General features: G+C 44.1%; 1 protein-coding gene across 8 annotated transcripts in view; it reads right to left on the bottom strand.

The window, feature by feature from the left end:
* Esrrg (estrogen related receptor gamma) overlaps positions 1-25275 on the bottom strand; it is a 612799-nt gene that overhangs the window by 410600 nt on the left and 176924 nt on the right. For all 8 annotated transcript variants that reach the window (XM_075989429.1, XM_075989425.1, XM_075989426.1 and 5 more), the window contains one exon: positions 12235-12322. The gene's annotated coding sequence lies outside the window, so the exon portion shown is untranslated. The remainder of the gene's footprint in view (positions 1-12234; positions 12323-25275) is intronic.

Here is a 25275-nt window from a genome sequence, read left to right as displayed (position 1 = left end):
CACCTGCAAGCAAGAACAGACTACAAGGGCGGCAGCCCAGAGCCCGCCCCTCAGCACCCTGAAGGGCAGGGGTTAAGCAGAGACAAAGTGAGAGAAGCTTTCTTGGCCTGAGGGGGCCTCTTCAGAGTGACCAGTGAGACTCCTCCCTGAGGACAGATTGGACGGGCTGGCGGGAAGCAGCGGCAGGCCATCAGAGGCAACTTGAAATGGGCCTGTGCACCAAATGTATGAAGCAGAAAGAAAGACAGGAAAAAAAATAACACAGCCAAAAAAGCAGTCCAGAAATACCTTGGGAAGCTACTGCTTCCTGTTAAGACAGAGAGGCCGAGAGCTGCAGGGGCTTCGTGTACAAAAGGCTCTTGTCTGTCTGTCGCTACCAGAAATGGGGGGACTTTTCAATTTGGGGTCTGACTGTGAACCTCAAATTGGGATTTTGAGATGGGCATGGAGAGAGTAAAGAAGGACCCTGGTTTCTAACAAGATCCAATACAATCTAACTCTCCTCTCCTTCCAAAAAGAAGAGGTCCTGGCAGACAATCCAGGGTGTTACAGCCTCAAGGTACAGCGAAGATGCTGCTGAGAACAGGCTGAAAGGACTCTGTGGGAGAGAACTTCCTGCTTTTCCAGAGGAAGGTACCAATATCCACATCAAGGCAGCTCATAACTGCCTGTTACTCTAGCTTCAAGGAATCTAAAGCCCTCTTTGACCTCTTTGGATACCCAAACACATGTGTGCGTGTATACACGCACATGTACATACCCTGCCACACACACACACACACACACACACACACACTGCTTTAAAAACAACAGTAACAAGGAAGATGTTAAGAGACAAGCATTTACCCCAGTTCCCATCATGAACAGCAATACTGAGAACGTTTCATGGGGTAAGCTCAATAATGTTTTTTCAGGCACCGAGAAGTCAGAAGAAAGGAGCCCCAACTAGAGCAATTAAAAAGAAGAAAGTCTTTATATAAGTGATTGGTAGCCAGGGTCCCTGTGGGACCTGATTTTTCTATTGTCATTGTCTATAAGGTGGCCATTTGCAGATCTTGCGGTACAAAAGGCTCTTTGTACATGAAGCTTGTTGAAAGGCATTGTGGGTGGACTCACTGGCCTTATCACGACAGCATCCCCTGCACCTGAGGAATCCCTGCTCGACTATAACCACATCTCTTTCTCCCAGCATCTCTCCTTAACCGATTCTCTTTCCCTCTTGCCTTCTCGTCCATCTCCTCTCCCACTTCAAGAACAGTGAAGAGCAAATGAACTGGGCACCCCTGAGGGCCAGTTTGTTGTATTTGCCACCACAGGTACCTAATGCCCATGCTTTTCATGCTAAGTCCAGCCTGACTGCACTGGAGGGGCTTTTCTTGCTCTCCTGAGTCTCCAAGATCCTGGACATTTCTGATGACTTCACCAGGCACAGAGATGATTCCTTGGTCTACTCTGTCATTCCCTGATGGAGCCTACCAGCCCTAACCATGCCCTGGGAAACTATATTACATAATGAATGATATATTTCAACATTCAAAACAATGCCCCACCCCGGAAACAACCCAAATGTCCATCAGAAAATGAATGGAAAACTAAATCATTAGGGACTATCATTCCACTAGAAGGAGAAGATTCTATACCACGACAAATGGCAAAACCTAGAAGATATATTTAGTAAACTAAAGCAGAGAGAGAGAATGGCAAATACTATCTTGGTGCAGTTGCCTGAAGCACCTAGAATGCTCATCACAGAGACAGACAGGAAGTAGCACAGCCCATGCTTCATCACAGACAGAAAGTAATATGGTCCAAGTCGAGGGATAGAGAGTAATGGATAGGTGTTGCTTCGAATTTTAATTGAGATGATAACACCGGTCTACAGATGGGTGTTCATGTCCTCCCTACACCATATGAATAAATTCAATGCCACAGAACTCTATAGTTTTTGCCTATAAAGAAAAATACTGGAATTGGATGATGGTTAGTTGGTAAAGTGCATGCGTTGCAAGCCTGAGGACCAGAACGTGATCTTCAGAACACTCAAACATAATGGTGGGATTGTGGCATGTTTATAGTCCAAGTACTGGAGAGATGGAGTCGAAAGGATTCTTGGGGCTCACTGGCCAGCAAGTTTAATCTAATAGGTGGGCTATGGGCAAATGAGAAACCCTGAATCCCAAACAAAGCAGATGGTATGTCTGAATGATACCCAAGACTGTCCTCTGGCCTTCCTTCTTTCTAAATACTCATTGGTCACTTACTCTGCATCACGGAGAGTAGCATGAGCTAGGACACACTAGAACTCGTGATCTAGAAGGGAGGGAATAGATCAGAAGTAACAGGACATCCCATAAAGTTGAGAAGTATTAAGTTGCTTCATAGAAGATAATGAAGGCCTGGCTTGGAATGGTGGGGGAGGGTTATGCCATCATGGGGGTGGGGGTGGAGGACACAGAGCTTAGAAGAAAAACTGAGATGCTGGCTTCGAATAGGAGTGAGGTCAAAACGAAAGAGTTCGTAGACAAACATTCCTAACAGTGAGAAAAACAGTGAATGGAAAGACAGAGGTACCAGAGGTGACTTGGCTCGACGGAAGTTTCACAGAGCCAAGGAGCATGCAGCCGCCTAAAGAGGGACACAATAGATCATGGGGGGGGGGGCTGAGAAATGACATTAAGCCTATTAGACTATTTGCCATAAAAGCTGAATGAGAACATTGGCCTCAATCCCCCATCTCCCTTCCTCTTCACCGATGTATTCAATTATAAAGATGCTAAGCCTGGGAGTCCTGTCCAAGCACAGCTACCTTGCCAGCAATGTCATCACCGGGTGTCCTCACCCTCCCAGAACACCACCAACACCCCTTCTCATGCACACCACATCTTCCTGACTTCATCTGCATCAGTAGCTACTACACGGCTCACGGGGGACCCCCCCCAATAGCCCCTTGCCACCACCCCCACTTGTGAAAGACTCTGCATTACGTAATCTCCCTTCTGACTCACGTCCCCTCCGAGGACCATGCCTCTGACTCACTTCTCCCTGTTCGCACTCATCCTTTTCTCCTCTCGTCTCTCTTCGAATCTGTTTCCCCGTGGACAGCCTTGACTATTCCTCTTTCTCACTTCATTCTGTCTACCTCCAACTTGGCTCTTCGCCATAACAGGGAATGCACTTAGCCGTCCCCGGGGCGTTTGTCACCTGTCCTTCTGAGCTTGCACGGGAATTACTCTCAGCTCCAGTCTCCACCTCTGACTATCAGAGACAAATGTTACATCCTGACTCCCCGGCTTGTGCATTCCCTCTGTCCCCGCCTTCTCAACACACCAGTCTCTGTCAACAGAAGTACTCAGTAGGCAGACTTTGTTAGGGGAAATGAAGGGTTTCACTGTGGTAAAGAAGTAAGAATCACCTCATTTACCAAGAAAGGTAAAAAAGACTTCTTGCCATTCTTGGAAATTATAAGCTAGCTAACAACGTGCACGGGAAAAACACAACAAGCTGGGCTGTCTCCGGCTAGGTATTAAACCACACTTAAGTTCACCTCAGCATCCAAATTTCTTCTTGAAAAATCTGGACAGGAAGAACTGCAGGAAGGAGGCATGTATGGCAAGCCTTGAAGAATAGCTGAGGTTTTAGAAAGCCTGAGAAGGGGCTGGCGGGGAGCTGGAAGCCAAAGATGAGAGAAAACGACAAACCTGGAGTGCAAATGGTCACACCCAAGGTCTAATCAAAAGAACGGGATGGGTTAAGGCAGCACAGACTCTCCGTGCCAAGTCATTGCCGATTGGAGGAGATATGGAGACTCCACGCGACTTCTGTGGGGACAACTGAATCATGAAGGAATGGGATTCTGGTCAGGGCTGAAGGATGGACAACCAAAAAGGCCAAGGACCAAGTTACCTTGGAAGGAACATGTTATCATCTGGTCCTAAGCAACTAGAGTAAGGCAGTGAGTTATTATTATTATATTGCTTGATTTATTGTACATATTTAGGGAGTACAGTGTGACAACTTAAAACATTTGTGTAACATTTTCCTTAGCTTCTTTACCTTTGCTGGGATAAAATATCCTGAGAAATGTAACTTAAGGGAGAAAGGGCTTACTCCGACTCACGACTCCAAGGCACAGTCCAACCTTGAAGGTCGGAGCCAAGGTGGTGGGAGCTTGAAGCAGCTGGTTAGATGGTGTCCTAATCAGGAAGCAGAGAGTGATAGATGCCTGGGACATACAGTTCAGGATCTCAGCCAGGGAATGGAGCTACCCACAGTACGCGGGTCTTTCCACCTAAATGTATCAACATAACCCCCACAGACACAGACACGTCTAGAGGTCATGCTGTAGCGTGATTTTAGATTCTGCACAGTTGAACAATCAACACTAACTATTACAGAGGGGTAAAGGTCAAGTTGGGGTGACTGGCATGTACAGTTCCAGATCATTACCACATGTGTGAGAACTTCTCTTCTGGGGGGTTGGACGTTATGGATGACGTGTGATCATCCCAATTCTCAAATTAAAACCCTGCTCCCTTTGCCTCCTCCCTAATCCTTTTGAACCGAGTGTTCCTTATCCTCAGCTATGCCCCACCTCCCAGATGTTCCCAAACAACAGACATCACCAAGGCCCTGACCACTCAAAACAGACATTTTTACACTATAAAATTCCCATCTGCAACTAGCCTACAACCTCTGGCAATCAAGCACCCTGCTGAAACAAAACACAAAAGATGGAAAATTGACTTTATCACTTTTCCTTTTTCCAGCAAAAGGCCAATCTAAAAGCAAACAAACAAATGAAAAACAAAACAAAATGAGATCATAAACACCCCCCTAACATGAAATCATTTTTGACTACTATTCTGCAATGAAAAGACAGACAAAGCAAAATTAAAGGGAAAACATAAAACAAGAAGAAATTTATATAACACATTAAATTTAATTATTTATTTGCTTGGGATTTTTTTTGTATGTGTGACGTTATGCTTGCCACAGCACACGAATGAGAATCAGAGGGCAATTTTTAGAAGTCGGATCTCTCCTTCCACAATGTGGGTCCCAGTGAAGTCAGATCTCTCCTTCCACAATGTGGGTCCCAGTGTTCAAACTCGAGCCTTTACCCAGCAGACCACCCGATCACTCCTTAGCATATCAATTGTAAAAGGAGTTAAGATTCTTAGTATATAAGAATGCTTTGAGGGGGCTGGAGAGATGGCTCAGTGGTTAAGAGCATTGTTTGCTCTTCCAAAGGTCCTGAGTTCAATTCCCAGCAACCACATGGTGGCTCACAACCATCTGTAATGAGGTCTGGCGCCCTCTTCTGGCCTGTAGGCATACAGACAGAACATTGTATACTAAATAAATAAATAAATATTTAAAAAAAAAGAATGCTTTGAAAATTAAGAAAAATGATAATGAGATTAATACAAACAATGCTGGCCAGGCAATACCAACATGTGAATTTATAAAATGGCATTAAACAAGTAAAAATGATGATAGGTATTCAGCTCAATTTACAAAGTTTAAGATGCAAATACAAACAGCTGAAGTTCCACCTTCAAACAATAAACCTGCAGAGGGTGTTTGAAAGAATGGCTTCCTAGAAATGCTGATGCGAGGGTAATCTGTACAATTCCCTAAGGTTCATTGACAATTTTTTATAGAAGTGAAACTACAGACTCATCTTTGCTCAGAAATCCTGCTTTGGATAATAGTGCCCCCACCTACAAAGTGATTCCATTTATAGGAAAATCAGCTGCAGAATGTCCATCTTTCCAAAAACTCTTTCAACCAAATTCTTCATATTTCCCTGTCTACAGCCCTTCTCCTTCTTGCCCCTGTCTATTTTTCTTACTGGTTTCATATGTCTCTCCGACGCCTGGCTCCCTCAAACTATCTTTGTTGGCTCTGTCTCTGGATCATCTCCCGTGCTCTGCCAATGGCTTTCTCTATCTAACCACGATCACTCTTCATTTAGACCTACATGCCCGGGCATTTCATCACAGATTCCTCATCATGCCTATTCCCACACAACCAAGTGCCTCTTGCACACCTACTGTGCCTCTGACACACTTGTGTCTCTTCTTGCTGGCCGCCTGAACCCAGTCTGCCTGCCTTCTTCCAAGACAATGGTGTCATTGTCCTTCAGCATCTACGGAGAAGTCCACTCAGTCATGACCTCAGTGCTGGACTTCAATAGCTTCACCACTGATGTCTTCTGTATCATCATTCTTCCCAACTCCAGTTAGAGTACATCTGATTGGCTGAGGGACGACCTGGGAAAAACTGCGAGGGTACGTGGTATATATTTGAGACAGATTGATATCGGCAGCTCTAGTGTCTGCCACATCCCTTAGGGTAAAGAAGCAACTATTTCATCCTCCACAAGGCGGCGCAATGAAGGCCTGCCGTGTGGCAAGCACGGCTGCTTGTTAACGAAGCATTACTGAAAAGTCAAAGTTCTATCGACTAACTTAGTAACTAGTTTACAATGTTGATTTCTTGTCCAAGAAGGTAGAGTGAACCAGGATGCTCGAGGGTAAGCAGTGCCTTACCTTCCGCTCAACACAGAGCGGTTCCATCTTCATGTGTTCCATATTCCCACACTCCCGTATCAGCTCTTCCACCGCCCGCACTCAGTGACCGCATGCCTTAATGCAATGCTGGCTCAGCATGATGAACACACACACACACACAGCATTCACACACCATATATAATACACCTATCACATACAGACAACACATCTACTATATCCCTTCACACACACACGCACACACAGGGTCATCATACACCATATATAACATACCTATCACACACAGACAACACATTTACTATATATCTTCACACACACACAGCATTCATACACCATATATAACACACCCATCACACGCAGACAACACATCTACTCTATAGCTTCACACACACACATACACACACACAGCAATCATAATCCATATATAACACACCCATCACACGCAGACAACACATTTACTATATACCTTCACACACACACACACATACACACACAGCATTCATACACCATATATAACACACCCATTACATCAGACAACACATCTACTATATAGCTTCACACACACACACATACACACACACAGCAATCATAATCCATATATAACACCCCCATCACACGCAGACAACACATCTACTATATACCTTCACACACACACACATACACACACAGCATTCATACACCATATATAACACCCCCATCACACGCAGACAACACATCTACGATATACCTTCACACACACACACATACACACACAGAAATCATAATCCATATATAACACACCCATCACACGCAGACAACACATCTACTATATACCTTCACACACACACAGAATTCATACACCATATATAACACACCCATCACACGCAGACAACACATCTACTCTATAGCTTCACACACACACATACACACACACAGCAATCATAATCCATATATAACACCCCCATCACACGCAGACAACACATCTACTATATACCTTCACACACACACACACACATACACACACAACATTCATACACCATATATAACACCCCATCACACGCAGACAACACATCTACTCTATACCTTCACACACACATGCACACAGCAATCATAATCCATATATAACACACCCATCACACGCAGACAACACATCTACTATATAGCTTCACACACACACACATGGACACACACAGAGCAATCATAATCCATATATAACACACCCATTACATCAGACAACACATCTACTATATACCTTCATACACACACACACACACACACAGCAATCATATACCATATATAATAGACCCATCACACGCAGACAACACATCTACTCTATACCTTCACACACACATGCACACAGCAATCATAATCCATATATAACACACCCATCACACGCAGACAACACATCTACTATATAGCTTCACACACACACACATGGACACACACAGAGCCCACAGGTTTAGGACTCAGCCCCCCCAGCAATGAGTTGCACTTTACACTCCACCCCAATATTGTTGGCTACCCAGAACTTTTGTCCGACTACAAGTGAGAGCCTTGTTCGAAGTCCCTCTCTGATCCTGGTAATATGTTACTAGAGAAGTTGACAGCACATGGGAAAGCACTTTCCCTGTGTGCTAAGTTATAAAATAATGTTACAAAGGCTCCATATGAAATAGCAAATCATTGTGAATGCATGCAATGGGCATAGAGCTTCGTGCTCTGGTTCCCTGCCCTCCTAGGACCTCCATGTGCTTTCTGTTTTTTCTGGTTTTTGTTTGTTTGGTTGATTGGTTTTTGGTTTTATTGAGACAGGATTTCTCTGTAGCTTTGGGGCCTGTCCTGGAACTACCTCTCATAGACCACGCTGGCCTCAAACTCACAGAGATCCTCCTGCCTCTGCCTCCTGAGAGCTGGGATTAAAGGTGTGCACCACCACCGCCCAGCTCCATGTGCTTTCTGAACCTCATGTTTCGGGGCCTTTCCCTGGCATCTTCACTGAGGAGCGCTGGCAGGTCACTGGCTCGACCTCATCTCCTTTCTCACTCCTTAAAGATGAGAGTGGAGCTGAAAGTCCCAAGTTCTGTCCACGGCTTTGTCTTTCTGGAGAGCGGCTCTCATTCAGAAGCATAAGGGTGCTATCAGTTCAGTAAGAGGAGTTCTTATACAGTGGGAAATGCCAAGGCATTAAAAGCCTTATCGAGAATAGGTGCTGATCCCAAACACGATTCTCACCACACATCACAATTTCCCAGGCACAATCGGATTCCTGTAACTTATATGAACAGCTGGATTAAGGCATTGCAGGAGAGAAACGAATGGGCTGATGGGCCAGGGCACCATTTCTTAGAAAGGAGGTGCCGTTAGGACGTGCTCACTGGATTCTCACACCCAACGGCATTGCCATTAGGACAATAAAGAAGTTGATCACTTCATTAATGTGAACGTAAGCATTTGGACGTTCCTGCTGCACATGCTCAGAGGCTTCGAGAGTGCACAGCATAGCACGTGCACATAAAAACACACAATCGCACACACATATGATATCTTTATAAATGTATATGCTGCCAGATTCTATTCCTACTACAATCATTTTGCATTTCTAAGTGGTTTTGGTTACAAACTGAGATCTAATTTATCACAAATTTTTCTCATGGAATTTGAGAGGGAAAAATGGTAGATTTGCCTAATAAGGGCTAATGAGTGGATTCCATTGTCCCTGGAAATTTCGGCTCACACGAACCGCACCAGGCTAAGCACCAGGGCAAAAGCCTGTAACACACACCACGAGCAGGGCCGCCACCCAGCATCATTTCTGAAATCAGAGGAAGGACGTCAAATCATCATGGCTGGAATCCATTTGTATTCCCAGGGCACATATCCAGTGTGTCGGAAATTCACAGAGAGGCTTTCTCAAGGGTTCCTGAAACATCCACGCTGGAGATAAGCCACACTCGCAGGCTCCAGTGCACTAGGAGTGGGTCTTCCCCTTTTAACTGGCACTTAGGCATGCCTTCAGAAAGAAGGAGAGTCTTCACCACATTCTATTCGGTAAAGCATACCTCACATCTTGTCCCCGAGGAGCTAACATCAAGCCTTCTGCTCATTTTCAACCTAAGTAAATGACACTGATGAAGTCACTAAATATGGAAACAATACAAACGGCCAGGAAGGGCAAAAAAAAAAGACTGACAAGATATTCTGCCCCAGCTTGCAACGAAAAGGTATTAAAATACCAATGATACAAAAATAGAGGAGCAATTATTCTTAGGAGCTGGGGAGGGGAGAGGAGCCATTCCCAGACTTCATAAGCTGGGTGGCTTGAAGGTCTCATTGATTACTTGATCAGTTGGTTGGCAAATGATTAGTCCTCGGAAGGTCGGAATTAGTGACTGAGGCTCTGCCTCCTCGGAATAAAATGTGTGGTTTCCCCTCTCCCACTGCGGTGACAGATGATATCTGTTTCCTCCCGTGAGTCTTGAATTTAAGAGCCACTGAAGCTCAGCAACACTATATTCTGGCTCAAATGAGCTGAAAATTGCATTCAATTTGAATTTCAAAACTGGAGGGGATGAAGGGAGGGAAAAAACCCTCCATACCCATCAACTATCCATACTTTTTTCTACTTCCTCCTGCTTAGGCACAGTTCTGCCAGGCTGGGGACCCGGAGCCCAGGATGTGTTGCAGGACAAAGAGCATTCCTGGATTCCTGCCCAGTCTGAGTTTAAAAATAAACTTTTAATAGACAGGATCAAAGCAAACCTCACTTTTACGTACATGCATAATGCAGAATGCAGCCCTCCAAACGAATAGATTTATTTCTCTTTCCCAAACCCAAACTAGCCTGCCTTCCATCCCCCTTTCTGATGTAGTCTGCCAGTGATAGGGGTTATGGTGCTTTCTCGGGAAAACTTCACGAAGGTAAATTATTTCCTAAATTTAATTCCTGGGCTGATGAGATGGCTCCACGGGGAAAAGGACAGCTGGCCAAGCGTGAAGACTTGAGTTTGTGTAACCAGCACAAATGTAAAACATCAGGTGCATGAAAACCCAGTCATGGGGGCATGGAGACAGGAGGATGCCCTGCACTGAAAAATAAAGATGGTGGAAAGAGACTGAAGAAGATGCCAACATTCACCTATGGCCTCTCCAAAGGCAGGCCATCTCTACACACGTGCGCACACCCCATTCGTTCCTATGCAGCTCACTTACAGCCTCATTCCATGATTTCTACCCCTTTACCTGCCTCGCGTTAAAGAAGATGTGTTCTCTGAAAGTCCGGAGAGGAACCAGTAATGTTTTTCAAATCAAGTCTTATTTGAAAACCTCTAAGAGAACTGTTATTTAAAGCAATCTTGTGATAAATACTTTATAAAAGCCAGCCTACTTTTTGTATGCAACTAATTGGCCCTTTTTGCAGGAGCACAACAAATGTGAATTTGAAGAACACTCAAGTTTTCTGAAACAAAACCTTTCAGACAAGTAGATTTACGTGCAAGCACTATTTGAAATAAAAAGGATACTACTACGAGCAATATATCATACCCCAGACTCATAGGACTGAAGGGTTTGGGGCCAAAACTCCTCTTTAGGGATTTGACTGAGACAACAAAGCAAAGGCCACCTTGATTCTACCCCTAAAAACTGAAATTTTCCCGCCCTGAAACACTCAGGAGCAAGCAGCACAGAGAGGAACAGGGGGCAGAACCAGCATGCATTTCTGGACAAACACTCCTGAGTCTGCCATACCGCACATGCTCAGTAGGCCCTCAGCATCAGGCACGGCATCGTCCCTCCTACCTGGAGGAGGCAGTTCCTACTGCATCCTCTGCCTGGGCTCCACCTATGTGCCTGACCTGGAAAGAAGCATGGCCCTTCCCCCACCCCATCAAGCCTCCAGTGACAGCCATCTCTGTGTAGTTCATAGCTTAAGTGAAATTACTGCACCCAAAACACAGAGTAATGGGTGGTGACCTATGGTTCTCAATAGAGATCTACAGTTTTCTTTCAAAAAAACGAAGTGAAAGAAACTCAACATTTACCCATGGAAATAACAGAGCATTCGGGAGATAATGAGTTTGTAATTCAGTTTGCAGAAGCTGCAATCAGAGAGTTTTGCCTATCATGATCACAGAACGAGAGGCACAGAAAAGTAATATTTTATACTCTGTACTCACCAACATTCAAACTCAGAAACCACATTTCACAGGCTGGCTAACTAATCTCAGTGCTGGGCAAGAAGCCTCACGGTCCCTGCCACCCACACGACATCTTTATGTCAAGACATCAGCACATGCAACAAAATGAAGCCCTTGAGAGCGTTAAAAATGCTGCTTTGGGGTCAGACATAGCAATACATGCCTGTAATCCTAGCACTTTGCAGGCAGAAACAGGACAGATCTCTGTGAGTTTGAAGCCAGCCTGATCTACACAGGGAGTTCCTAGCCAGGCAAGGCTACATAGTGAGACAAGGTTACACTGTGAAACCCTGCCCATTTTAAAAAAAAAATATTGCTTTTCTATTTTAAAAGACTAAACATGGAAAACATCAGGTCTTTTGTTGACTGTGTCATTGGTTATAAACAAAACTCTCGGCCACAACACAATGTGATAGACAAAGATATTGATGAGCTGCTTGACCCTCGCATGTGTACCAGCAGGCATGATGTCAGACAGATCTTAAGAGAACATTGGCATCTCTCAGCCTCATGGGGAAGGACCTTACCTTTCAAACTGCAGCAGTGTTAGCGTGGGATGCTTTCCTTACATCTTCATCATCTAAGGTCGTTTCATTGATGAACCAGCAGATAGCTCTATTCATTTATGTGATACAAGCAAGGAGTCAACCCAAAAGACAAAAAAGAAAAGGGAAAAGTGAGGTCATTTTCTTGGCCACTGCATTTAATAAAATCCTCCAGGCAATAGAGTTGAGCACACATTAATAGCTATGATAGATTTCTGAGCCTTTAGTGAGTCTTTGATTTCCCTATATCTACATTCAGGGCTATATTAACACTCCAACCAAGGGATAGTCTTCAATTTTATTTTAGGTTTTCTTTCTTTTCAGCTTTCCTGGATTTATTAATCTTCTGTTCCTCTCTTTTTTAGTGAATGTACCAGTCAGAGTTTCAGGGTAGTTCCCATTATAACACTGGTGTAGTTTTCAGAAGAAAAAACAACAACACAAAAACATTCTTCCAAGGCCGATGGACTCACTTGACATGAGTCTGAAAACCACATGGGTTTCTCCCTCCACACGTGAGGGCTTGTTTCTTATTTTGGAATGGATGGAAAGGCATGTGTTTGCAAAGTAACTTCTCAGTGGGCTTCAACCAAAAGCGAACAAAAGTGGCTACTGGCAGCATGTCCATCGAAGGAAGCTCTTGGGTCAAATCTCATTAAATGGCTTGTAGTTTTTCAATGTTGAAATGCAAAGGAGACCAATACATAGGACGAGACACTTCCCATCATCACTGTTACATAGAAAAGCTGTTCTGAGCAACAGTGATGTAGACTTATACCTCATGGAAGGAACATGGGAAAGCCCACAACCGACAGGTAACTGGATGCTCCTAATAACTGGTTGGATGTCTGGCCTGGTACTGTGACTTACGTAAAAGAGGTGAAACAAATAAGCAGCCAGATGGCACCAGGCCAGTTTCCATGACACTCTCTGAGGGCATAAATTTGCTAGCTTTGGACCTTGGGAGGGAGCTTTTCGAGATGTCTGCATTGCCTTCAGAAAGCTGCTAAGTCTCCTCACTGGGACACTCTTCAGGTCCATAGTCCTCTGCCCACCCCATCCTGCACAACCACTGCACCAGACCTGCTTGGCAAGGATGGAGTTAAAATTACAATGCATGACAAACGACCAAGAGTGAAGCTCTGAGGCTATGAAAAATATGCAGATGGAAACATAGTTTATTTGCTTTGATAAATACTGGGTACTGGAAAACAAAGGTATCATTTTGAAGGAAATTTTTGGGTAGAATGAAAGCCAAAGATCCTGTAGGACCAGAGAAGAGGGATGGAGGGGTCCGGTGTAGGCTGGAATTTGACAGGGAGTAGGGTCAAGAAAGGAGGCTACTTGGCAGAGAAAACTAGAGCCCACTTATGAGTGAGACAGGAGGCAGGAAAACACAAACGTGAAAAACTAACCCTATTTATTTTGCGGGATTGTGAGCACAGGAGGCCTGCTGAAAAGCTGTAATCTGTGGGAGTGTAGAGAAACATTAGGAAAGACCCCACCCAAATGGCACTGCGGAGTTAGAAGCCTGGGGAAGTTGATTTGGATTTGTGTCTTTAGAGAAACTGAGGAACAGAGGGAACGTGGTGCAGGTGCTGATCTGAGCGGTCATGCTGCTGTCTGAACACAGTGACCACGGTTGCAACCAACAGAACTGCAGTGTGCAAGGTAACACTGAAAATGTGTTACTCAGGCTGGTGAGATGGCGCATGGATACAGACACTTGTCAGGCAAGCATGGTGACCAGAATGTATGTAAAAATGGCTGTGGGAACCAGTTCTTGGATTCCATGTACCCAAGGTCCCAGGGTGAGAGAAGATGATGGATAGAAAAACATGTGAAATTAATTTCTATTCCTTCTATGATGGCTACTTAATAAAATCAAGTCCCGTTGTCCCCCCTCCAATAAATCCTGGTTTTAGGGATGATAATTAACCAAGATGGACAACTTATTAGCAAAAAAATGAATAATATATTGAAAAAAGTGAAACCAACAAGACCACCTAAACAACCTTCAGAACTTCAGTGACACAGGCTAGCGGGGCAACTCAATGAGTCAAGCGCTTGCCTAACATACAAGAAGTGCTAGGTTCCATTCTCAGTGCCACATAAACTGGGCATGGTGGCACATGGCTGGAATTCCAGTACTCAGAAGGTGGAGGCAAGAGCAGCACAAGTTCAAGGTCATCCTCGGCTATGTGGCAAATTCCAAGGCAGGCATGAGCTGCATGCTACCTTAACACCTCAAAAAGGACAAGAAAACATTAGTGGCAAAATCCAGGAGGGAGAGAACTTCTTTGAGTAACCTAGAACACTCACGACGCTCCATCTCACCTGGCTTCATGAATCTCAAGCAAACAGGAAATTCAGATGGGAACACACAGTTTTATAAACTGGAAATTGCTTACATCTAGTTAACTACTGAGGATGGGTTATGAGCCGACAACAAAGAAGTCATTCCAGGATCCAGCACTGGTACATGTGTGGCTTGGACGTGCATTGTACGGGGAACACCTTCACACCCCTCACCGTATGGAGAGCGACAGTCCACTCTGGTTGTGATGTGTGAGGCTTAGGGGGTCAGCACCATGACTGCCTCCCTAGCCCACAGAATATTTTTACATCCTATCGGAATGTAAACTGCCACAAATCCACTGACCCTAGCACAATGGGATTTCTTAAGCCATCTCCACATTTACCCTAAACCACCCCTTTCAGAAGCCTCTGCAATTTACAAGCACTTCCTCTGAAAGGGAAGTACCTCTTCACCTCCAGAGAACAAAAGCTGGTACTAAGTCCCTAGTCTGTGCTGAAAATGGACTTACCAAGAAAGAGAGAAACCATTGGGTACATCATAGTCCTGACCTCATAGTATCATAGTTGAAGAAAACACACCTCTCCTTAGGGAAAACCCCTGTTAAATCTATCTCACTACACCATGTAGCCCTGGAACCGACTTCCACACAGGTACCAAAGTTTGAGCAGAACATTTTTGCCATCAGTTCACATACTGCCAAGACCAGCGAGCAGACAGCGCAAGCCAAGGGACTTTAGAAGAAAATGAGTATTGTTCCCCTGTTCCCTCTGCATATAAACCAAGCACAGAGAGAGACAGAAGAGGCCAGCAGTAATGCCTCAGCTCCCTGCATGTCGTATCATGTTTTGTTCATGCTGATCTGAACAGATTTAACTACTTGAGGGTAGTTCTATAAAGGCCATCGGAAGAGGCAATAGTAGCAAATGCAGGATATATCCAGGAAGTAGTTGGCTAGGTAAGAAGACAGCAAAAAGGACTTCAGCGTCTTCCAGGAAACATTCTCACAAGGGAAAAATAGAATAGAATGGGATAGAATAGAGTGGTCACAAACTAAGCTAGTTTGAAAGTGGGTGATAAGCTATCTATTTAGATACATCATTATCCCATGATAGATAAAACAGAAAATTCCCCTCAGTGTAAGTGAGCTCAAACTCAGCATTCTGGAATCAATCTTCTCATAATCTGCCCCCTCCCCCATTTCTACAATATAGGCAAGTGACTTTGGTACATTTTATAATAGAGAAAGCTTTATTGTTAATGAAGACAGAGTATTTTCAAAGTTTGTGATTTTTTTTAATAACTCAGCCCAAATTCTCATCTAACACTTTGCTAAACATTCCTCTTCTACTTTATCTCTGACTTGTAGGAAATCAGGAAGGAATAAGGAAAATATGTAGGGAGGGAAAAAAAAACTTAGTAAATGACTAAGAAAAATAATGAGAAGGAACAGGATAGAAAATTTACCTTTTATTCCAACAGATTAGGACCCTTCAAGCACCCTAAGTGAAATAAAGCATGGATTCTCATGTCCTAGAAAATAGAAGGGCACTGCTAACTATCAGAGGCCTGTGTGTTTGTGTGTCCCTGTGTGTGAGAGAAACACAGAGACAGAGAGAGACCTTGGGGGCAGAAGGGAGATGAGAGAGAGAGAGAGAGAAAGCAAGCCTAGAGAAACCCCTTTACAAACTATGGAAATAAAGCCCTGGAAGGCAATCTGGCTTACACAGTCATGAGGAGAAAAGCCAGAACCTCTGTGGAACAGTTTAATGTTCTACCAACCACGGTGGCCTAAAAGCCAACATGGCTTTTTCAAGTCTTGGAGAACCACAAAAGATACCTACAGGGAGATAAGATGGAAATCTTTTCACACTCTTCAGGGAAACACAGATCACCTCATTTTCTTGGAACCTTCTAAAACTTTCTAGAGATGGGCAAGGTTACTGTTGGCCCAGCTTTCAGGGTGGTATGATTCTTCAGGATGGTGTGATCCTTCAGGGTCATGTGATCCTTTAGGATTGTGTGGTCCTTCAGGGTCATGTGATCCTTCAGAGTCATGTGATCCTTCAGGGTCATGTGATCCATGTAAAAATCATATTTCAGAGTCTTAGGAACAACTTTTAAGGCCATCTTTCTTCCTTTTACATTCATAACCAGCCATCTCTGGTGCTGAAGATGACATAACATTTTTGCTAATTATTTCTGCTGATTAATTAAGGGCTCTTTATTACTTCCATGTACAGCAAACAGCTCCCTGTAATCTTTAACAAAGCAGAATGACGTGAATCCAAGGAGAGACGCCAAGTACCAGGCAATGCCCCAAGCCTTGTGGCAGGTAGCATTCTCAGCTTCATCAGGAGGTAGAAAGGGGGTGGGGAGTGCGGTTTTATTAAACAAACACTAAGAGCAGAGAGTGCTAAGGAGGGAGTGTGGGAAGGAAGGAGGCCTCTGCTCAGTTGGTACCTATTTTCAGAATTTCCTTGAAGCTGGCTTGGATTGAGAAGCATCAATTATTTACAAGGTGTAACATGATGCTTCCTTTGTTGAAGCAAATCTCCAAGCAGACCCCGAGAGAAAATAAAAAATGAATTAGGAAGAATTTATTAGTGTGCTTGAAGAAAACAAAGATTTAGCTGTTGGGAGTGACTTCTAGAGATAGTTAAGTTTCCATCTCCCGGATCCACAGACCTTTTCTTTCTGCCACTCCTCGCCTATTTATTTTCTACAGTAGATCACACAGAGAGGGGGCATGAATCATTCCCTAAACTTCTCCTTTCTTAGCAGACTCTGGCGTGATGTATGGTCTTCATTTAAATTACAAATACACTAATCTCCACCGCTGTTTACCAAGTAGCATTTTAAATGAAAGATACAAGAAATTGCATCACTCACACTTAAAAAATGACTTTAGACTACCAACCTAAAGAAGGTAAAAAAAAAAAGAGGAAAGAAAGAAAGAAAGAAAGAAAGAAAGAAAGAAAGAAAGAAAGAAAGAAAGAGCGAGCCAGTGTTCTGAGTCGTCCATGGCTGCTAGATCTCAGCCTGGTGGATAAAATTCAATTAGTGGACCTTATATTAGGACCCTGATTTTGATACTTGGTCTGATCAAGAACCACTGTGTCAAGCTCTAACTCTAATTTTTTTTTCTTTTTTGCAAGGAAACAGGAGTTAGGAAAACTGAACAAACTGCCCTGAGGGAAGTTAGTCCCGAGAGCTTATTCTCCACCAACATAAAAAAACTCAGAGACCCCCCCCCCACACACACACTGGGACAGTTCCTTATGGGTTACTTAACTAGATGATATCATTCTCCGTTAGAGCACCGCCTAAGTCTGTTGTTTCTGATTTTAATATATTCCAAAGTTTTCGGCCTCACATTAACTTGGAAATAAACAGAACCAAACCATCACAGGCTTGCACTATCGGTAGGTTTGATTCTGCTTCCCACGCACAGAACTGACTCTCCAGGACATCCACAGAACTCTCTCCACTAAAGCAAAGCAGTCGAGATCTCCTACAAAGCCCCTAGCCCTGGACAGTGGAGACCAGGCCCACAACATCAGTACCGGTGCACTGGGCTGAATTTGAGAAATGTGGTAAAATGTTATCGGGACCGGGGGTCCGGACCCCAGCAGGAAAGTACATGTTCAGTGTGTCAGAGGGGGCATGTCACAGGATTCGTGAAAACTCCACACACAGCAAACGCAACAACACTGAAGCCCAGTGCACCAAGGGGCCTAAAGGGACCTCTGGACCACATGGTGTGGGCCACAAAGAATGGCAGGAGCCCACCAAACTGATCATCACATGGCGGGGGTAAAGACATTAGTGGTCTCTTTGGTACCTGAACAGCCATCGCCATAATTAAATACTCTTTTTCGAGTGACTGTCTTTCCTACCGTCAGTAGCTCTGACAGAGCTACAGATGGGGACTGGTTAAGACTGGGGAAGTGGGAACAGTTGTCCTGATCTAATACTGTTTTCTTATACACAGGTTTTCTTTCACTCGAGGTTCTCCATGTAAGTGTCCATGCCAACAGTGGCCAGCTAGGATACTGAGTCATTCCCATAGCCCTGTAGTCCAGGGTGATGCTTAGTCCTTTTTCCCCTCCAGTGACGTCGTCTAACTGAAATGTCCCAATTTAGAATCATTTCCATGTTAGAAAAGGATGAGGGATCCAAACCATATGCTCTACAACTTGTCAAGGGAATTAACTATAAAGGCAGTATCGCTATTATACAATTAAAACAAGAGCTCTTAACATACTCAATTTCCCCTGCCCTGACTTTCTTCAGTCATTATGGACAAAGAGTATGAATTCATAATTTTCAAGTAGCCCAGGTCTTTTAATATATTCTAGGAGGAGCTAAGACACCCTCTCATGTGCATGGGCACACACACACACACATTTGAGCATATGTATTTCTTTATCAAGGGCAAAAATAATAATGAATATAAAGATAAGGGCTCATTCCAGGTTGTTGAAAATGTAGACTCAATAGCATATTTTAAGTAGCTAAATCATACATTTTTTATAACACTCATAATAGAGGGGGGAAAAAGTGGGCGGAGGAAAAGGAGAAGAATGGGGAGGGGGAAAGGGGGAAAGAAGGCAGTGATGGGGAGGGAGAGAAGGAAACGGCAAAGCGTGCCTCAACCTTTCCATGTTGTTTACTATGTAAGACATCATATGTTTCCCCTTATAAACTTGCAGAAGGCATCTATTTGGAGGTGTTTGGGGTTGTTGTGTTCTTAAAATTTTAACAATCATAGCTCCAGAGCTTAATCAGTTGTGTGTGTTAGAAAAGCAGATGGCTCCAGTGGGCGTCTGTTTACAAGATCTTTGCATAAGGATTTGAGCTTCTTTTCAGACCGAAGCTGTGTATTTGCACTCAGAAAAGAGGCAACAAAGAATAACGAAAAGAAAAACGTCCTAGATTTCGCGGGTCCCTGGCTCCCTGCCTTCCCTCTGCCACTGTGTCCCCGGGCTTAAACAGGGATGGGCGGGAGAAGAACAGAATTGCCAAAAGTACTCTGAGCTCCTTGTCATACTTCGGGGCAGTCTAGGTGGCTATCAGGGGCTCAGCCTCAGCAGGAGCTGAAGCAGAGACCACAGAGGAAGGCTGGTCACCAGCAGACTGTCTCGTTCAGCTATGCTTCTCATCCCGCCCAGGCCTGCATGAGCCGGGAGACACTGTCCATGGAGGGCCAGGTGCTCCTACATCAATTCGCTACACAGCCGATGCCCACAGGCCAATCGGATGGAGGCAGTTCTTTGTTCGAGCTTTTCTGCCAGCAGGTGTGCCTAAGTTTGTCTCTGACAAAACCTATGGCATTGTCTGTCCTTCCGTGTCACCTGGATTTGTCCCCCTCTTGTCACTGCCCAATAAATTCCCAAGATTAAGATATTTTAGTGACATATGCAAAAAAATCCCATGGGATTGTCAACTGCCAGTCAACTCTGCACCACATTCAATAACAAACAGAAAGAAGACACAAGGCAATGGAAACACATTTGGTCACTGAGGAGATGGCTCAGAGGTTAAGAACGCTGGTTGTTTTTCCACAGGATCCGGGTTCGATTCCCAGTGGATGCATGGCAGCTCACAACTGTCTCTAACTCTATTTCCTGGGTATCCAGCATCCTTACACAGGCATATGTACATAAAAACCCCAGTGCACATTTAATAAAAAAAACAGAAAGAAAAGAAAATATACTTGGCTACACACGATGTATTTGATTGTTCTTTGTCTATTCCAGAAGAAGTAAACGTTTTTATAACATCAGAATGATCTCCCCAAACTGATGCAACCTGACAGTGTCTTTAGGATGAAGATATATGATGATTACTCTAGCATCAGCCCTTTGTGCCCTGGGTTTTACAACCGAATTCAACCCATCTCACACCAAAAGCACTCAGAAAAAAACTGTACTGACATGCACAGACTTCCTGTCCTTTTCTCTAACAGTACACACTACTCCTGCCTTATCCATGCCATATTTGACATGTAAGAACCCTACTGCCAATAGCACGCCACTTTATAAAGCATCTGAGGATCTCGGGATCTGGGTGTCCATAGGGCTCTCAATCTCCACGAATATCAAGGGACAAATAGAGTCACCCGAGTAGAGCACAGTGTCTGGTGTGAAGCTGGTCCCCAACTACCACAGGCTGGATAGAGGAAGGACTGACCCAGCAGACAGGACTCTTGGCTTCCTATGCTAATGACCTAGGACCTCACTTGAAAGTGTCATCAGTCTTTACGGTATCACATTAGAGACACCTACATAAATTAACATACTCATGATTTATGTGTCGCTTTGCCTCTGATTTCTAACGGAAAATTTAAGAAAGCCTTTTTATTGTTTATGGCCTTTAATAAAGGAGAGTGTGTCTGCTGAAATTCAGACAGTCTTGAAATACTGTCTTGATTTTCAACAAAAGAAATTAAGTTTACTTGTGTAGGGTAACACCAACCACCATGCAGGAATCAATCCTCAAATAAAAGTGCTAGATGAAGCCATAAATAACAACAAACTTCCCACCAACGTGAAGCCAAGGCTTGAGCATGGAAGATGAAACGTGTGTGTGACTTCCTGTCTCCCCATTATCCCGGGCAATAATTGTTATTTGCAACATGAACTATTTTACACAATTATTGAAGATATTCATCATGTTACATAAATTAGACACTAGTATCACCAAGAAAAGTACAACCAATGCCTACAAAATAAGTGTTTAAGGCTAAAATCAGGGGAGAATGTGAACAGCTTCCGACTTCAGGAAGCAGAAACGTTTCCCACGTGTTCCTGTTATTCACCTCAATTTTGCACTTGTCTCATATAGATTTTTAACATGTAGAATCTTTATTTCTCTCACATAAGTATTTCTTAGATATCTGTTTGCTTTTATTTTATGTGTCTGGGTGGCTTGCCTTGATATAGATCTGTACACCAAATTCATGCAGTGTTCATAGACACCAGAAGAGGGCAGAGGATCCCATGGAACGGGGCTTACAGAGAGTGGTGAGCCTCCATGTGGATGCTGAGAATGGAACCCAAGTTCTCAGGAAGAGCAGCCTGTGCTCTCAACTGCCGAGCCATCTCTCCAGCCTCTTATATGTGTCTTTTTAATGTGTGGAATCTTCATGCGATGAAAGATCGGAAGCAGACTTTCTCAGGACACTGACCGTGGAATCAAGTTTAAAGTCAGTGGTGATGGGAAATGAGACTGTTTAAAAGAGTTATGAATTCCTCCTATTGGAGCCCTTGAATGGACCCCGTGCCTGGGTCTGTGCACACGGAGCATTTCCCATGCTGCAGATCAAAGACATCTACACAAGTTATTCGTGAACCTAGATCATACAGCAAGTGTCAATACTGATGCCCCCATTTAAAGCCCAGTGAACTACACTTTGAACAATACCAGCAATGCTGGACCTAGGTAAGCCTCCCGGTATTAACACCTGCCTGCAAATATATAGCTCTGAGCATAGTTTACAGCATGGAACATGAACACAAATCTGGAGATCTGAATAAATCACTTTCCTGACTGCTCAGAAACACACAGAACACACAGCCAAAAGGGGCTTTATGCATTGCACAATGGAGCAGAAGGCAGTGGTATATATTTAAATTTTCCATTTTTAAGCTGTCACTCAAAAACTTTTCCTACTTTTTTTTTAGCTTATTGATCTTACTGGCTTGTGATGAGTCTTCAGCTGCTTGGTCGGCTGCTTTTAGCTCTGCTTCTTATTAAGGGAGCTAAATCGGGAATCACAAAATGCTACTAATTTGGCGGCTTTCGATAGCAATGAAAGCTAAAAACAGCAGCAAGATAGTATAACCCTCATGTTTTATTGCCCCAGAATCCAGGATTTAACTACTATACAGGATAATAATGGGTGCGACTATGTAGATATGACAAAATAAAAGCTTTTGTGTTAAGTATGCCAGATCAACTGTTACTAAAGTCTAATGAACCCTTTGCACAGAAATACACATATGCATATATACACTCATATATACATGCATACCCTTGCATGTATATGTACATTTCTATACACATGCCGTATATAAATCAATCCATATATATGTGCATTTAAATATTTGTATACATGTACACACGTGTGCACACATGCATACTCACATGCACTGTGTGTAGATGGTACACACATGCATATATAAGTACACACATACACACATATACAGATATATGTGCATGCACGTGTGTATAGATGTGTACACGCATAGGCATATGTGTTCACACATGCCTATGCATGCATAATACATATATGTGCATATACATATGCATGTATGTGCCTACATATTCGCATATGCATGTATACACATAATAGACACAGATATGTGTGCATATCATGTATGTATATATGTGCACGTATAGGCGTGTGTTCATATAATGTGTATATACATGCACAGTCACATATACATGCATACACACATGAGCACTTATGCATAGATAGTGCTCTGTTCTTTATACCCCCTTTAATTTACAAAGAAACATCCATTCTTAATTTCTTTTTTCATATTTAACTTTCTTTATTACTCTACTATTTATTTAAGATGGGAGTAGATATCCTGCCATGCGCGTGGAGGGCAGAAGACAACTAACTTTCACTTCTCTCCTTCTACCGTGTAGGTTGGTCCTGGAGCACAGACTCCAGTTGGCAGGCCATCTTGGTCGGGCCCATTCTCAGCTGGGTGTTTCGGCTACTCTTCATCTTAATTACAGCACTGCATCAAAATAAGACTAGCATAACATCTACGTCACTGGCCAACCCTGACCAATCAATGTGTAGAACTACAATTCCAACACCCACGTGGGGCTCGGAAAATTACATATCATAGCCACAGAGCTTCCTGATGCAGATGCTCTCAGATCCATGTCTATTCTCAGATAGACTCATGCTTCACCCTTTGGTCCTGGCCTCCATGTTCCAGGTAATACTGTAGCCCGTCCCCCAGCCAACTGTGCATACTCTACAAAGAGATAGGTGACAAAAGGAAGCCACCTCCCTGCAGGCAGGGCCATCATAAATGTCCCATGATAAAGGAGGAGAGCGCTCAGTCTGTGATCCCAGGGCAGGCCCCTCACCCAGGGCAAAGCACTAGGTTTGTTCTTAATCCTCACATGGCCCCCTCCTGAGGCTCACACCAACAGAGATGGTGAAAGCCACTCCTAGATGGCCACCAAAATGCATCCCCAGCAGCAGCAGCTGCTGGCATTCTGTTTGTATCACTGTGTCCCCTTCAGAGGCTCCTGGAGGAGCAAAGTCTGTTGAAAGCGACACTCACAAACAGAAAATCTGCTTCTTTCTCTCTCTTTTTAATGATGTACTTATTTTTATTTTATGTGCATGTGTGAAGGCCTGCATGTATTATGTGTGTATGTGTGTGCACCATACCACGCCTGGTACCTGTGAAGTCCAGAAGAGGGTGTCGCATCTCCTGGCACTGTAATCACAGGCTGTAGGAAGCAGTGAATACCATGTAGATGCTGGAGAGCAACACGAGGCCTTCTACACAGCCAGGGCTCCCGAACACCGAGCCTCTGGCCCATTTTCTTCTCCTTATCTGAAATCACTGGCCCGTGGGAATCTCTTATTTCTTTGACGGCGCCTGTTGTTGATAATTTTAAACTCCTGCGCCATCTCAAAGGGAACCACAGGATCTTCCTCTCTGCCTCCATAGCAGTCGAATCCCACAAACAACAGAGTTCTAGAGAGCTAGCTTTTCCGGTCCAGACCTCTCATCTTCAGTAACGCCCCCTGCTATTTTACATACTATCTCATGGTGCTCCCATTGGCCGCTTCCGTGTACGTACAATTTGCATATGCATATACACCGGGAAACAGGGACCCTCAAGGAAAGAAGGCCCAATCCCATTACTCCCCACCAGGATGGTGATGAATTGGCCGCTCAGAGCTTTTCTGACAGATAGTGGGGAATGGGTAGCTCCTGTGGCCAGAGGATGTCCTAGCTCCCCTTGCAGAAAGGTATTCAGCGCACGCAGTAATTATCCATCCATCTCGTTCACACTAAAGGCATGGCAATGCAATTTTAGCCTTATAATCAAGACCATATGACAAAACCCAAGGCCATTAGGGACCAATTTCGAGCATTCTCTGCAAGACCATGATTTTCCAACTGCGCTTACATATGCTGAGCAGTTGCCTCTGCATGGCTGCAGCTGCTGCCATTTATGGCCCCCTCCCCCCCCCCGCCCGCCACCCCCCACCCCCCGCCCCGTTTTCCAAAGCCTTTCTCAGGAATGCAATAGTGCCAAGTTTAAAGCCTTGCTAGCTTTTTTTTTCCTTTCACCCCTCCATTAATTTTTTTTCCCACTTCCCAAACCCTGGTAGGAAAATGCTTAGGGTAAAATTCTACTTTCTTCTACCCTGGCCCCTCTACCTGGACACAAACCTCCCACTTGACCCAGATGGCTTCACTTTGAACTAAAGCGCAGTCCTTCAGACCCCTAATTATTCTGGTGCCTTTTTGACACTGCCACTTCAGGTTCATTGACATAACACGGTTATCTCCGAAAGGACGTGATGCCATCGTAGATCACAGAGCCGTGCAGGCTACACAGCACTTACCAGACAGGAAGGACGTAAATAGACCTTAAAATCGTGTAAAAGTTAGCTCAAATATCCTCACATATTATTTCGAAACACCCAGCAC

This window comes from Microtus pennsylvanicus, chromosome 10 (assembly GCF_037038515.1).
Source record: "Microtus pennsylvanicus isolate mMicPen1 chromosome 10, mMicPen1.hap1, whole genome shotgun sequence".
Classification (NCBI taxonomy): domain Eukaryota; kingdom Metazoa; phylum Chordata; class Mammalia; order Rodentia; family Cricetidae; genus Microtus; species Microtus pennsylvanicus.
This window is presented reverse-complemented; position numbering and strand designations above follow the sequence as displayed.